This window comes from Barbus barbus (assembly GCF_936440315.1).
Source record: "Barbus barbus genome assembly, chromosome: 6".
NCBI classification, from domain to species: Eukaryota; Metazoa; Chordata; class Actinopteri; order Cypriniformes; family Cyprinidae; genus Barbus; species Barbus barbus.
Window position 1 is genome coordinate 2,128,789 of NC_136734.1, and position 13,752 is coordinate 2,142,540.

The following is a 13,752-nucleotide window of genomic DNA, read 5'->3' on the forward strand; positions in this document are numbered from 1 at the left end:
TCCATAAACGCACTCAGCAGCGGTGACAAACAGCAGCGCTGTGGTATAATGGCTTTCTGTGTCAGTGAACAGCATCTGCCGCTGCCTATAAAAGTGATGTAAGCGATGACTGCAACTTTACACACAATCATACACCGCACTGCATTTCAAGAGATATGGCGACTTCCTGCTGCGTCTGCTGATTCAAGAGGGAGAAGAACACCTGACGTTACAGTCCTGCGGCGGGAAGCGTTTGACCTTCAGCCGTTTCTCTCAGGAAAATAAAGGAGCCGAACAAAACATGAGATGATGTCTACTGTAATGACTGCCAGAAACCCAGCATGAGAACAAACAGACAGAAATATGAGATCAAATAGTATGTAAAGCACTTTAAAGTGAAGTTCAATATTAAGCACACCTCGAGACGTTAGATGAACACATTGCTGAATTCAGCTCACCGTCCAGCTGTTTCTGAACACAAATATGTGTCTCATGTTAAACAACCCATAGCAACTCTCACAGAGCATCTCGGAGTTAAAGCTCTTTAAACACTGCTGCTAATAAAATATTGTTAGTAACAAAGAAAACATCTGCACTTATGCACTTAGTCTAACATCATGAGCCATTTAAATACATATACTCATACAAACCCTATTATGAACTTTTGTCTTATCTGACTTAACTAATAACACACAAACAGTTGCACTTTTCACTGACACTGTTGCAAAATGTTTTAAATTGTAATAATATTCTCAAAATTATTGTTTTTACTGTATTTATGATCAGTCTCAATGAGCATAAGAGACATTAAAAACAAAACAAAACAAAAAACCTTATTGACCTCAAGCTTTTGAATTATAGTAGTATATATCTGCTTTAACATTTAGGTAAATAGGGAATATTGGACCAAATATATTGATGGTGGTGAGTCTTTCTGACCTAACAATATACAAACGGTTGTACTTTTCAAAAAGTTACTGAAGACACTGAGTGATCATTGACATGGCAGGCTGGAAAAAGTAAGTGAACCTCTGAATTGGAGCCAGTTGTGCACAAATAGCCAATTGAGACGCTGTGGCATAACCTAAAGCAGGTTGTGTTATTCAAAAAACCAAGCAATATTGCTAAACTGAAACAGATTCGTGGGTAGGGATGGTTCAAAATTGGTCAGAAGTCTTATAAAAATCTACAGAAGGCATACGGTGGAGGTTTTGCTCCTATAGGAGCATCTACAAGTTCAAGGGGTCACTTATTTTCTCCATCCTGAGTAGTCAGTAAAAACGTGAAAAGTACAACCGTGTGTGTGTGTTATTAGGTAGGGAGAGAGAGGCTAGCAATAGCAATCTAGCTTTGAAAGCATAAGATTCCTCCCTCCCTGCAAATCACTACCCGAAGCCACGCCTCCTCCAAAACACATGACCGCACACAGACAGAGCACAGACATCAGCGACAAGATGAGAAACGGAGTGAATGCAGTCAGATTATCTCTGGAGAGAAAACATAACAGTACAAAGCGCATAATATTACAATAATAACATCTTCCTTTCTTGCTCAGTCTGCAGTAACGCAATGGACCATGCTGATGATGCACCATGTCTGCACGAACAGAGTGCACAGAGGTATGCAAATACATACATTTACAGGCAGGTGGGACAGTCTATCGTGGCCCTCGGACTGAAGCATATGATTGGAGAACATTTCATGGTCCTACGCCTTCCACAGACAATATAAATATATTTAGACCACTTAACTTAGTGATTGCTATCGGGATGAGAAGAGACGCTCAACCAGCAGACCAAAACGTTTTTGAACCAAATCACCAACCCTGCCTTTAAATCAGATTGTGTCTATAACTGATGAAGATCAGACCACATTTTTTGAGAAATGAATGCAAAATCCAGATATTTTAAACTAATTCGACTGTATGCCAAACCATTTGATTTTAACCTGCAAACTTGCATCGGAATGCCTCAGAAATGTGTCTCTCTTCCTCGCGATTTGAGAGTCAGTGGGATCATGTGTTTGTTATCGAGCTCTAAGAGCAGAGCACTAGTAAGTGCCCTCGTCTCTGGCTTCATCTGATACTCAGAAATGCCCCACCTAAGTCCTTTCTGTTGAAGAGAGCTCATTTGCTCTATACAACAAGATTCTGATAAAAATTAAGCGCCTCTTTTGTCCTTTAATGTGTGCTGATTCTATATTTCCGAACATAGTAATAATTCTAAGATCCATTCTATGAAGGGCACTTGGATTTCTCTGAACGTTGTCATTACCTTCAATTATGGGACATGAGTAATACGCCGTCTGACAGCACACACACGATAACATTCAAAATACAGTGCCCTCCAAAAGTATTGGAACAGTAAAGACAAAATTGCTCTGTTGGCTGTGGAGACATTTGCAAATATGATTAAAAGATGAATATGAGACAAAACTACAGAATGTCACATTTTATTATTAGCCGTTTCAACACATACATGTTTTACCAAATAAAAAGAACAGCACTTTTAGAGTTCATCCCACTCATTGATGTGAGCATAAGTATTGGGACAGCTGAACATAAGATTTTTTAATAAAACATGATGTGCGCTTAATGGGAACAGGGTACAAAAATGTACCCATTAAGTACAGACAGACTTTTTTTTTTATTTAATGATATATATCTCAATTGAAATGCTTTTGTCATTTAAAATTTTAAATTATTTTAACATAACGTTTTGTACTGAAACCAATATCTTGTGCACTAAAAATGTCTCAATGTAGATTTTGGTGAGCTTAATGGGTACGTTTACCCTATGTGTTGAATCACCCAGTAATAAAATGTGACATTCTGTTTTGTCTCATATTCATCTTTTAATCATATTTGTAAATGTCTTGACTCCACAGCCAACAGAGCAATTTTGTCTTTACTGTTCCAATACTTTTGGAGGGCACTTTATGTCATTTCCCATCTTTATATGTGAGATCGGACTGTGCTGATATCACTGGGGCTGTGCTAGGAATTAGACTTGATTAATTAAAGCAGCAGCTATTTATAATGAGTTTTAAAAACGTACATGCTGATAGACAGCGAGTATAAATAGCAACAAAGAACATCTTGTTTACAGTAAGCACAAATCGTGACAGATAATATTAATGCAAAGTGTAAGTTGACATAATACCCTATATATACCAAATCTGAGCAATGGTGGGCGGAGTTACTGAAAACAGACTTTGCCAACAAGACTGACTATTTAACCTCAGTGCAGAGTCACTGCCATAAAATAAATGTGTAGGAGAGAGTATGAAGAGTGTGTATTTATCTGTCTGTCTGTGCTGTTTGTTCATTTTATTGTCTTCTCTACTATTCAGCAACAGAGTAAATTATAAATGGTGCTGTTCTATTATAGCCAGAGATAATGAGCAGGTCATGTGATCTGAGCGTCTAATTAGAAGCAGGACTGGCGTATACAGTGATGCTTGTTGCATTACAGATGGTTTCTGTTGAGTGCCATCTGTGATGTAACTGCAGCACCTTTGAGAGTGTGTGTGTGTGTGTGTGTGTGTGTGTGTGTGTGCGATCTCCCGAGAGAGGGGAGGAAAGTTCAGTGTCGCTGTAAGAGCTGTCTTGAGCTGTCAGTCAAAGCATCTCACACACACACAGATACACACAGTATGCATTCGGTCACAGTGTGAAAAAAAAAAAACTGCACTGCAGCTGCTCGTACTTTAAGAACAAGCAGAAGGTTTAATACAAGCTAATCTCAATTGTCAGCATTTGTGGCATAATGTTAATTAGCACAAAAAAATGAACTATTTTTAATAATAATAAAATGAGGTGTATGAGGGACTGATAATGAAAGTGATTTTTTTCTAATAATTTAAATGAAGATTATAATTTTATGCATGTTTGACTGTTTGTTTATAATTTAGTACCAAGTCAACAATCACTGCTATATTTAAGGTGAAAAACGTGTGAAAAATAGAAAAAGTAAACATATAAAAAAAAAAATTATAAAAGCAAAATGTATAAATAAAGTTAAAAAAAAATCTATAACAAAATATGGTCTTACTTAATTTACTAAATTACAGTTTCATGAGAATCGACCAAAAACAGAGTCCTAGAAGAGTTAAAAACCACAATCCATCAAAATAAGCTTCAGAGATACTGGATTCTGTCATAAGGGGCATAAAGGAGCATCTTCACACATTAACAAAAATGTGTGTGTGTTAATATGTCTTATTTGATAAAAGCACAGTTAAACCCTGTCTGTTATTTAGGATGTGACGTTGTTTCAGTCATCATTTTTACAGTAACTTTGAGGTTTTAGGGTTTACATGCTGCAAATTAATTCTTACTCAGTATTTTTGTCTGGTTATTTTATCTTGTCTTGTATATAATTATGTAAGTTTTTGCTTAAAACCAGGAGAAAAAAAAATCTGTCAGTCATGCCAGAAAATAATCTTGCTTTCCCTTTGAATTAAGGTCATTTTTCTTACCCCACTGACAGATATTTATGCGTAAACTCACTCAATTTTTATACATTTTTCAGAAAATAAAAATTAATAGCTTAATTTACATTGAACGCAGACAAGACAGAGATCCATCTTAGCTTGTGTGCAGCAGACGCTGCGGTGATGTTTGAGGGCTGCTACGCCTCTTATTGTATCTGGAAACCCGATTCGCTCCACCTGATCTGTGTGTGTGTGTGTGTGTGTGTGTGTGTGTGTGTGTGTGTGCACTCTCCTGAGTTCCTGAGACAGACATGCTCCTCCATTATTCAGAGGAAGACAGTGCAGATGTACAGATCTCTGAACACACACACGGGATGGAGAAAATCACAAATGCGAGGGCTTCAATATCGCACCCGTTTCTCCTAGAAAGCAATTGAGGGCAAATTGAATTTTGCTGGTAAAACAAATGCAAGTAATCTCACATGCATCAGTTTCAGAAGAGATCTTAACATTGTCTCAAACTGTGCTCAGATTTGCAGAAATGCCAATATTGCAAAAAATTATTTTCTCTTTTTTGTCTCTTTTTCCAGTACAATATCTGCAATAACATTCTTAAATCAAGATACATTTACATGAAATGCAAAATTACATAACATATAAGTCTTGTTTTCTGAAAAATAATCTTGTTTTCCCTTGTTAACCCCACTAGCAGATATTTGTTCTAGTTTTAAGCATGAACTCACTCAGTTTTGATAGATTTTTCAGCAACACTTAATATCTGAAGTCCTTTTCTTGCTCAAGTAAATGCATCTCGATTTAGAAATGTTATTATTTGTACTAGAAAACAAGACAAAAAAATACATTAATCAAAATTCATTATTTAAATTTTTTTAGGCTGCATTACAAAAACTGCGTAATGGTTATTTGGATACTTTTTTCTTTGCAATAACCATAAGACCGGGAACATGCATTAAGAATGTAAATAGGGTCTACTTTGATGTTACATTGACTTAAATGTTTCAGGAACTTTAAAGAGAGACATTAAAGCAAACGTGAAGCCAAAAGAAGCAGAAGAAAGGAAGGTTAGGAAGGAAGAGCATAAGATATGCTCCAAACACACAGCAATGTCTATGACAGAAGTCTTCTGCCATCCCTGTAGACAAATGCATGAGCAGCAAAGCTTCAAACAGACAGCCTCCATCTTCCCTCATCTCTTCAATAATGCCCTTTCATCTGCTCTCTACATCCAGACCAGACCAGAGCAATCCAGCACAGAGACACCAGCGAAAACACAGACTAGCAATGATGAACAGATCATTATTTTGACTCTTTCTGCTTCACAAAAATAAATTTCTGCACAGAGGAAATAAATGCAATTTATGAAAGTGAATAAACATCTCATGATGTCAAACCACATGCTGTCAGAAGAGATCGAATGATGCTGCTTTACAAATGAACTTTGTCTTTGATGTGACTCAAATGATTCCATTTATATCCTGATTTCAATTGGATGTTGCATATTCTGTCTGATACGTCCTTTGAACTGAGATGAGTGTAGATATGAGTTGTCTAGATTGCCCAGAATACACTGAGCAGACTGAGATGACCACACACTCCTGCTTAAAGCGAAATCATTTACTCGTGTCCCATTTCTTTGTGGTTATTTCTTGTGCTAATTGCCATATAACACAAAAACAAAAATGAGGATTAGGGCTGTCAAGCTTCTAAAATGACCAAAGGTGTCTTATACACTATCCCCAATTTTAAAAAGTCATATGACAGAAATAATGATTTTTCACTAAAATGACTGTAATACGCGTCAGTGATGTCAAAAAAACAAACGTCTGGTATGAAGAGTCATTCAGTGAATAATGACTTATAATGAATAAAGAAAGCATTGTGTGACTTCAAAAGACTTATGGACTAATTTTATTACGCTTTAATGGTGCTTTCTTTTTGAAGCCCCGGGTACCATTATAAAAAAAAAAACAGGTCAAATTCTGCAATATATTTTCTTTTGTGTTTCATGGAAGGAAGAAAGAAAGTCATACAGTTTGGAACTTGATGTGATGATTTTAATTTTGAATTTCATTTTTGGGTGAACTATTCCTAGTGAAAGATGTTCTTAACTTCAAACCGTTGCTTCCGGCTAAAATATGAGTCCATAGCCTATAATAAAAAAGTCTTCTGATCTGAATCAGGAGAGAAATCTGCACAGAAGCACCATTTTCAAGCCAAAACAGCTCTAAACAAACTCACCTACATCATGGGTGGCCTGAGGCTGAGTACATTTACAGCAAATTTTCATTTTTGGGGTGAACTGTTCCTTTAAGTTATCACCATCAAATCTTTTAAACAAGATGAAGCATGCACATCTATATATTTAGTCTTTTTGAAATGAATTATGTCTATGAAATAATCTGTAAAAAAGGTGCATTTCTGCTAATTGTTCTGCCATTCTAAGAGCGATTCTGCTGTGAAATTCTAAGAGTAAATAGACAGGAATAGACTGGAAAAAAGAGACAGAAGCCTGCTGAGAGTCAACATTCCCATTTAGCATTAAACACACTCCAGTGCGGGTATAGAGGACAGACATATGCTGGAAAACACACACACACACACACGCTAACCAGCCCCCTGAGGATCTGTGTGCCCTTCAGGGGAACCATCAGCGGATGGGAGAATTAGGATGGCAGGAGGAGACACTTTTGATAAAATGGAGGCTGAGAAAAAAAAAGAGAAAAATGGGGTGAGAGAGAAACGAGTTGTCTTCCAGACACCCGGATTAAAACGCAGCACCCTACTAGGATGATCGCGTTGGCTCTCGCTGCGCATTCATACATTAAAAGTGCACATTTTTGTACTTCATCTTACTGGCAGTTTTAAGAACCCATTCGAAAAAGATTGGAATTGGTGAAATATCTACATTGTAAAAAACTGAAGTTGCACATAATACATATAATAATGCATTCTTTCTACTTCAAAATTTCACCTTTAATTCAAAGCGTTACTGAGAAGCGTCTCCTACAAGATCCAGGGGGCGTGGTTGTGTCAGTCCTTGTCTTGTGTTTCCCCTCCTCCTGTGCCCATATTTGGCCTTCCTGTTCCTGTCCTCGTTTGTCTTCATTAGTTTAATTAGTCCCTAGCCCTGTGTTGTGATTAGTCCACACCTGTTCCTTGTTTTCCTAGTGTTTATAAGCCCTGTGTTTCCTAGCCCCTGTGTCCGGTCATCACGTCAGATGTGTTCGTCTCTCCCCTTGATCCCTGTTTGTATGCTGGATTCTAATAAAGATCCTTATAGGAACCTTCACGTCTCCGCACCTCCTTGTATCCCGAGAGGGAACGTGACAGATGACCGGACCCAAACAGAAGTAAGCGGCGCTTTTCCACCCCCGCCTTTTTTTTCCGCTTTTGAAAGTTTTTTGTTAGCTCCTTTTTTCCCGCTCCCTCCACGGCGATGGAGTTCACCGCCCGCCTCGGCGCCCTCGTTTTGCGGGACCTCCCCTTCGTGGAGTACACGGAGGAGTTCTGCGAGCTGGCCGGGAAGGCGGAGCTGCACGACGCGGTCATCCTCCAGCTCTTCCGGCTCGGGGCCTGTCACCACCGCCCCATGAACCTCCCAGACACCACGGGATTGACCTGGAGGCTGGGGATATACCGGTGTCTGGGAGACTTCCGGGCCCGAGTCGAAGCTAGCCCGCCGTCGTCCGCGGCTCTCCCGAGCCCGCCGCCGCTCGCGCTTCCAGAGCGCCCCCGCGAACTCGCGCTTCCAGAGCGCCCTCCAGTGCCTGCTCCTCGCAGGTGGACTCCTGAGTTCCCGCTGGTTCCGCCCAGCCGTCCTGAAGTCCCGCTGGTTCCGTCCAGCCCTCCTGAGTTCCCGCTGGTTCCGTCCAGCCCTCCTGAGTTCCCGCTGGTTCCGTCCAGCCCTCCTGAGTTCCCGCTGGTTCCGTCCAGCCCTCCTGAGTTCCCGCTGGTTCCGTCCAGCCCTCCTGAGTTCCCGCTGGTTCCGTCCAGCCCTCCTGAGTTCCCGCTGGTTCCGTCCAGCCCTCCTGAGTTCCCGCTGGTTCCGTCCAGCCCTCCTGAGTTCCCGCTGGTTCCGTCCAGCCCTCCTGAGTTCCCGCTGGTTCCGTCCAGCCCTCCTGAGTTCCCGCTGGTTCCGTCCAGCCCTCCTGAGTTCCCGCTGGTTCCGTCCAGCCCCGCGCTTCCAGAGCGCCCCCAAGTGTCCGCGCTTCCAGAGCGCCCCCAAGTGTCCGCGCTTCCAGAGCGCCCCCAAGTGTCCGCGCTTCCAGAGCGCCCCCAAGTGTCCGCGCTTCCAGAGCGCCCCCAAGTGTCCGCGCTTCCAGAGCGCCCCCAAGTGTCCGCGCTTCCAGAGCGCCCCCAAGTGTCCGCGCTTCCAGAGCGCCCCCAAGTGTCCGCGCTTCCAGAGCGCCCCCAAGTGTCCGCGCTTCCAGAGCGCCCCCAAGTGTCCGCGCTTCCAGAGCGCCCCCAAGTGTCCGCGCTTCCCGAGCGCCCCCCAGTGCCGGCTCCACGCACGTGCCCTCCCGTGCCGGCTCCACGCACGTGCCCTCCCGTGCCGGCTCCACGCACGTGCCCTCCCGTGCCGGCTCCACGCACGTGCCCTCCCGTGCCGGCTCCACGCACGTGCCCTCCCGTGCCGGCTCCACGCACGTGCCCTCCCGTGCCGGCTCCACGCACGTGCCCTCCTGCGTTTCCGCTGGTTCCATCCAGCCCCGCGCTGCAAGAGCGCCCGACAGAGTCCGCGCTGCAAGAGCGCCCGACAGAGTCCGCGCTGCAAGAGCGCCCGACAGAGTCCGCGCTGCAAGAGCGCCCGACAGAGTCCGCGCTGCAAGAGCGCCCGACAGAGTCCGCGCTGCAAGAGCGCCCGACAGAGTCCGCGCTGCAAGAGCGCCCGACAGAGTCCGCGCTGCAAGAGCGCCCGACAGAGTCCGCGCTGCAAGAGCGCCCGACAGAGTCCGCGCTGCAAGAGCGCCCGACAGAGTCCGCGCTGCAAGAGCGCCCGTCAGAGTCCGCGCTGCAAGAGCGCCCGTCAGAGTCCGCGCTGCAAGAGCGCCCGTCAGAGTCCGCGCTGCAAGAGCGCCCGTCAGAGTCCGCGCTGCAAGAGCGCCCGTCAGAGTCCGCGCTGCAAGAGCGCCCGTCAGAGTCCGCGCTGCAAGAGCGCCCGTCACAGTCCGCTCCTCTGTGGCTCCCAGGGGGGAGCTTCCCCAAGAAAATTTTGGGGGGGGGTAAGAGGGTCACAGCCTGTGTGGCCGGGCCAAGGGCCAAGGCCACACGACCCGAAAAAAATAGGCCGTGGCTTCCCGAGTCCCCTGACCCGCCCTGGCCTCCCGAGCCCCCTGACCCGCCCTGGCCTCCCGAGCCCCCTGACCCGCCCTGGCCTCCCGAGTCCCCTGACCCGCCCTGGCCTCCCGAGTCTCCAGATCCGCCCTGGCCTCCCGAGTCTCCAGATCCGCCCTGGCCTCCCGAGTCTCCAGATCCGCCATGGCCTCCCGAGTCTCCAGATCCGCCATGGCCTCCCGAGTCTCCAGATCCGCCAGGGCCTCCCGAGTCTCCTGACCCGCCATGGCCTCCCGAGTCCCCTGACCCGCCATGGCCCCTGGAACGGGCACCGCCCTGGAGGCCTCCAGAGCGCCCACCCCCCCTCCCCATTGGATGGGGTTAGGCGTGAGGACACGCCTTCCGGAGGGGGGCGTAATGTCAGTCCTTGTCTTGTGTTTCCCCTCCTCCTGTGCCCATATTTGGCCTTCCTGTTCCTGTCCTCGTTTGTCTTCATTAGTTTAATTAGTCCCTAGCCCTGTGTTGTGATTAGTCCACACCTGTTCCTTGTTTTCCTAGTGTTTATAAGCCCTGTGTTTCCTAGCCCCTGTGTCCGGTCATCACGTCAGATGTGTTCGTCTCTCCCCTTGATCCCTGTTTGTATGCTGGATTCTAATAAAGATCCTTATAGGAACCTTCACGTCTCCGCACCTCCTTGTATCCCGAGAGGGAACGTGACAGGTTGGATCCAGGTCCAACTCCTCCCACCTGCCTATACCTAAACCTACCCATCTCCACCCCCTAGATGTGGATCCAACCACGCCCCCTAGATGTTGTGGACTGCAGCGAGCCCTACTTGGTGTTACTTGCCATTTCCTTGTAATTACTTGTGAAATGTACTAGCAATTTCTGAATAATGTACTAGCAATTTCTTTCAATGTTGTGACAATATAATTAATGTAATGAAAAAAAATAATGAATGCAGCGTATAAATGGTTACTTTTAATTTTTGCCTGCAGTATTTATTAGTAAAATATCAATGTACAGTATATGCAACTTCTCCATATAACCGCTGTATAGTTTACAAACAAGCTTTAGAGACAAACAAATGTGCACAAAGCATTTGTTGCAGTCAACGCAATTCAAATCAGTTTTATTTTATGTATGCATAAAAGGGTGTGCATTTCAGAAGCTGTCAATATGTTGATATTTTGTTTGTGTAAAAAAAGATGCATGAATATTAATGAGATCACATGGTCCCTAGGGGGTGCAAAGAGACTGTTTCAAGTCTGTCATTTGTTTTGATGACGATGCAAACAATTGTAGCCTCGATCTGAAACAGATAAGCACATCTGGGGCCAGTTGCATAAACTTAGCCATAATGTTACGACTGTGCCTTAAGAACCAGTTTTACCAACTAGCAGTTGCCAAGGGGTAATAAGTCTCACTTTTCCAATACAAATAAGACCAATCTTCCTTTTCAAAACTGAATTAAAAAAGCTATAACCAGTCTTAAAGAAAAAAATTAGATGACTAACTTTTTAAGACCAGTCTAAACAGTTTATGCAGCCGGCCCCCTGTGATCTGTGATCAGGAGTCAACATGGACTGTGATGCAATTGTGCTAAATTTAGGCATTTAAATATTTAGTTGTCAATCAGGACATTCACAGCCAATCAGAAAGCTCTCTGCTCTGGGTTCAATTACAAGTATTTCTATGAAGCGCAAGATGATTGATGTTTACACAATAAAAGAACGCTGAAAAAAAACAGACTTGGATGATTTTCATGACCAACACATGGACCAGCATGAATTTAAAGGCATTATATTGATTTTGATAATTGTAGAGTAAATCATCGCTACTAGAAGTTTGTAGTTTGTTCAAATCATTAACTTAAACATTGGCTAATAATGTCTGTAATCCGTCGAAATCAAATCATCAGATTGTGTCAAAAGAGAGCTGTGCTGTTAGTGCACTAAGAGATTAGACTTACAATTTTTACCTGCACTCTCAAAAAAAAAAGGTACAAAAGCTGTCACTGGGATGGCACCCTTTCAAAAGCTACTTCTTTGTACCCTTTTTTACAACTAAAGGATGCATTTTGTTACCTTAAAGATACATATTTGTACCTAGAGTGTGCATATTAGTATCTAAAAGATACATATTTATAACTTTTGAAAGTGTACTGCCCCGGTGACAACTTTTGCACCTTTTTCTGAGAGTGCCATTAAATAAAATCAAAGGATGCACTTTCCACACAGAACACCTGCCAACCAGGATACTCTCGCAACCACTTGGCAAAAACCTAACAAACACTTAAAACACAAGAAAGAAGACATTAAGAGATGTTTACACACTCACTCACACACACAAAACTGATCTGAATGAATTTTCTGCCCCACAGCTGCAGTCAAAGATCAACCCAGCAAACATTGTACATCTTTAAAGTCTTCATATTTGATATTCTTACATTTCTCAGGCAAACCAGCAATGTTTTAAACCGTTTACTACTGTCACTCACACACTGTGGATAAATTACTTCCTAAAAACACAATTCCTGTACACATTAAGAAATAAATCTACATTACTGGGGATATGCAGACTAAAACGGCACCCTGGGAAATTACTGACAACCAGCCGTGGATAACTAACTCCCCTCCATTACATGAGTGCATTTATCTCTTTCTGAACGACCAGCAGCCAGTGACCCCAGAATAAAGAGGGTGTCGAGAGCTTCATGTAAGGCTGAGCGGAGCACAGAGACAGAGGTGTTAAACACAGGCACACCTATCTCTACAGCTTTACCATTCAAAAACAAAGCATAGTAAGAAATACTAGTGGCACTTTACCATGTCTGTGTTACACATCATTCATTTAGCAACAGGAATAAAAACAATAATGCATAAACATAAGAAGCTGTGCAAGGTAATTATGCATTTAGAATAATACACACAGTTTATTTTGTGCAAGCAAACTAAACATGCATCAGCCAGCTAACACCTTTCTCTAAAGCTTTTTTATTTTTATTTAAGTTATAATAATGTTAGGACAAAACGTCCTCAAAGTAATGTGTTCTCATAATTAACATGTTCTCATAACGTTGAGAGAAAACGTTTTTAGAACATTCTCTGAACATCTTTATGATGTTATTTTGTCTAAGAAACGTTTTTGCAACCTTTAAATAACGTTATGATTAGGTTTCTATTACCCTCCTGCAAATATGATCACGTTCATTATGAGATTCACCCTTTTGGTATAAACATAAATGAAACATTTCTTTCATAATTTCTTCATTATGGCTCGGATCAGATTACCGTGTCATTTAAATCAATAAATGCATTCAGTTCTACATTTATTCTGAGAGTCAGCTATAAAGCTCGCCGTTAATTCCTAACATGTCTTATTATTATTGTCAGACGGTCAAGATGAGACGGAAAATATTAAAATCAAACGTCATGTGTGTGTATTTTAGTTACGCAGGCACATAAACACAGTGTGAAGAACAAAAGAAGGAGCAATAATCGCGTTTAATCACATTAAGAGCTTGTGGCGCCGCTGCTGTTGTGTGTTTGATGCTCACGCACTCTCTCGTGTTAGTTCAGCGCTGTATTTGATGGGAAGCGGGGAGTAATCTTACCGGTTGGTCTTGTAGATGTAGACGAGGCTGGCTGAAGCGCTTCTGCGTCGGTCTGCGGTGTTTTTCTCGGAGGGTCGGGAGCTGTCCTCCGCTCGCGGTGCTGAACGCTCTGAGTGCTGGACAGCGCGAGCGCATCAGACGCAGCGTCCTCCAGCGCTCAGGAGGAGACACCGCAGCGTGCCGCAAGACTGACTCATATCAAAACAGACTAATTATGAAATAATAATTACTATAATTCATAAAACACACATTTAAAACATGTGATGGAACACCTGCTGGTGCAGTTTTACCACAGGAACATTTCTGTCTATTATATAAACATTTTGAAAATAAATAAATAATTAGAATAATTAGATTAGAATAAGTGTTATTTTATTATTTATCCATTTATTTAAATATTATTTAACCTAGACTTTTTTGTTTTTAGA

At 42.9% G+C, this 13,752-nt stretch overlaps 1 protein-coding gene across 1 annotated transcript in view; it reads right to left on the reverse strand.

Annotated features, from left to right (window-relative positions):
• Nucleotides 1-13,445, reverse strand: part of srrm3 (serine/arginine repetitive matrix 3) — a gene marked incomplete at its 3' end in the record, with an annotated part of 80,552 nt that extends 67,107 nt beyond the window's left edge. Inside the window, exon 1 of the mRNA XM_079419902.1 lies at nucleotides 13,325-13,445. The remainder of the gene's footprint in view (nucleotides 1-13,324) is intronic.
• Between the last annotated feature and the right edge of the window lie 307 nt (nucleotides 13,446-13,752).